We start from the raw sequence: 2,500 nt of genomic DNA, 5'->3' as shown, positions 1-2,500 counted from the left end.
TCTCCTCCTCCTCTCATAAAGCACGAAAATCACTTTCACGCCGTGCATCCATCGTGCAAGCACGTAGACCACACACGCTGGACAATATAATAAAAGATAGCGCGGACAGTGGCATGCTATACAAATCGAGAAAGCGCGTACAGTGATCATGCTGGTCATTTTGCCACCAAATTTTATAATCTTTATCATTAGAGCGGGCCCACCAACCTCGTCTCTGTACTTTATACATTTCTCCTCCATCTGCACACACCTTTTCAAACATTAACGGAGAGAGTTCCTTGGACTTGCTTTAAATGTACATATTAGATATGTTGGAATCTCTCTCCTTTAGAAGTTTCCCCAGCCTTAAAACTTCTTTCATTTTTACTCCTCTCTCCATACTTATTTTCCTCTCTGAACGTATCAGAGAGGATTTTATTTCTGACACCTCTTGACTTTTCTTAAATTCAGGGACGTAATTTTGTTCATAATTCAGTGGACTTTTGTGTATTTTATACTTTAAATATTTCCAAACAGTCTCCCTTCTAAAAGTGATAGAACGAATTTTCGTCTAACACTACTTTCTTGGTTCAAAAATTTTATACAATCTTATAACTTTTTCAGTTTTAACAAATTTTGGTTACAGACAGTTGATGCTCAGTTTGTACAAGTATGCAACATTTATAAGTGCATACAGGTCACCAGCCTTATATTACAAGGCTCACCACATATGGGCCATTCGGTCTTAGACACCGACCCGTGGTAATGCTGTGTGGAGATTAATAATAATCCGCAACGGAAAACCGGAACGAGAATAGTCGAGAAAGTATATTCTCGAGGAGCGGTAGACTGCTTTTCAACCGAAGTCATAAAAGAGCCACACGCTCGACGCTACTCCCGACCGGTCCGAGCGAACCGAAAGTGCCTTCCTATAAATACCGAACGGCCGGCCGCTAGGTCGGCGACGCATGGGCTTACGCCCAGGCGTATGCCTGTGCAAACCGCCGTGAGAGCGTACCATCCCGCCGGCACGGTAAAACTTAGACTGAAAATATCGTCGAACATATCCTTTCATTTTATAACGTTCTATACATGAAAATTAATAAATTAACATGCAGGACATAATAAATTCACATTCTCATGTAAATCATGGGTTTAATTAATATTTTAAAAAATTTTAAAACCGCCCAGAACCGATGAGATGAAAATATTAAAACGATATTTTTGCATTTTCTTACGGTAAAACATTAACAAATAAGCGACTATAGCAATATAAAACTCCATTTGTAATTTAATTAATCAAAATTAATATTTTTTTTTGATTTTTCAGCGATCCAGAACCGATGAGACGAAAACATTAAAACGATATTTTTGCATTTTCTTACGACAAAACATTAACAAATACGAGACTATAACAATATAAAACTACATATGTAATTTAATTAATCAAAATTAATAATTTTTTTTGATTTTTCAGTGATCCAGAACCGATAAGTCGAAAATTTTAACAATCATATTTTTGCATTCTGTACCGTGGATCCATCGTTAAACGCTATTAAACTAACGTCCGTGATGGTATAAATGCAGATTTTCGCTCCGTTTAGCCAAAATAACGAACTTTAGGTGCGCTCCGAAATATTTCAAAGTCCCAGCGGCGTATTGCTTCGCCTCTTAGAACCGATTAGTCGAAAATTTTAACAATCATATTTTTGCATTCTGTACCGTGGATCGATCGTTAAACGCTATTGAACTAACGTCCGTGATGGTATAAATGCAGATTTTCGCTCCGTTTAGCCAAAATAACGAACTTTAGGTGCGCTCCGAAATATTTCAAAGTCCCAGCGGCGTATTGCTTCGCCTCTTAGAACCGATTAGTCGAAAATTTTAACAATCATATTTTTGCATTCTGTACCGTGGATCCATCGTTAAACGCTATTAAACTAACGTCCGTGATGGTATAAATGCAGATTTTCGCTCCGTTTAGCCAAAATAACGAACTTTAGGTGCGCTCCGAAATATTTCAAAGTCCCAGCGGCGTATTGCTTCGCCTCTTAGAACCGATTAGTCGAAAATTTTAACAATCATATTTTTGCATTCTGTACCGTGGATCCATCGTTAAACGCTATTAAACTAACGTCCGTGATGGTATAAATGCAGATTTTCGCTCCGTTTAGCCAAAATAACGAACTTTAGGTGCGCTCCGAAATATTTCAAAGTCCCAGCGGCGTATTGCTTCGCCTCTTAGAACCGATTAGTCGAAAATTTTAACAATCATATTTTTGCATTCTGTACCGTGGATCCATCGTTAAACGCTATTAAACTAACGTCCGTGATGGTATAAATGCAGATTTTCGCTCCGTTTAGCCAAAATAACGAACTTTAGGTGCGCTCCGAAATATTTCAAAGTCCCAGCGGCGTATTGCTTCGCCTCTTAGAACCGATTAGTCGAAAATTTTAACAATCATATTTTTGCATTCTGTACCGTGGATCGATCGTTAAACGCTATTGAACTAACGTCCGT

The sequence above is a fragment of the Osmia lignaria genome, unplaced genomic scaffold (genome assembly GCF_051020975.1).
Source record: "Osmia lignaria lignaria isolate PbOS001 unplaced genomic scaffold, iyOsmLign1 scaffold0066, whole genome shotgun sequence".
Classification (NCBI taxonomy): Eukaryota; Metazoa; Arthropoda; class Insecta; order Hymenoptera; family Megachilidae; genus Osmia; species Osmia lignaria.
The sequence above is the reverse complement of the archived record's forward strand: the minus strand, read 5'-3'. Positions refer to the sequence as shown.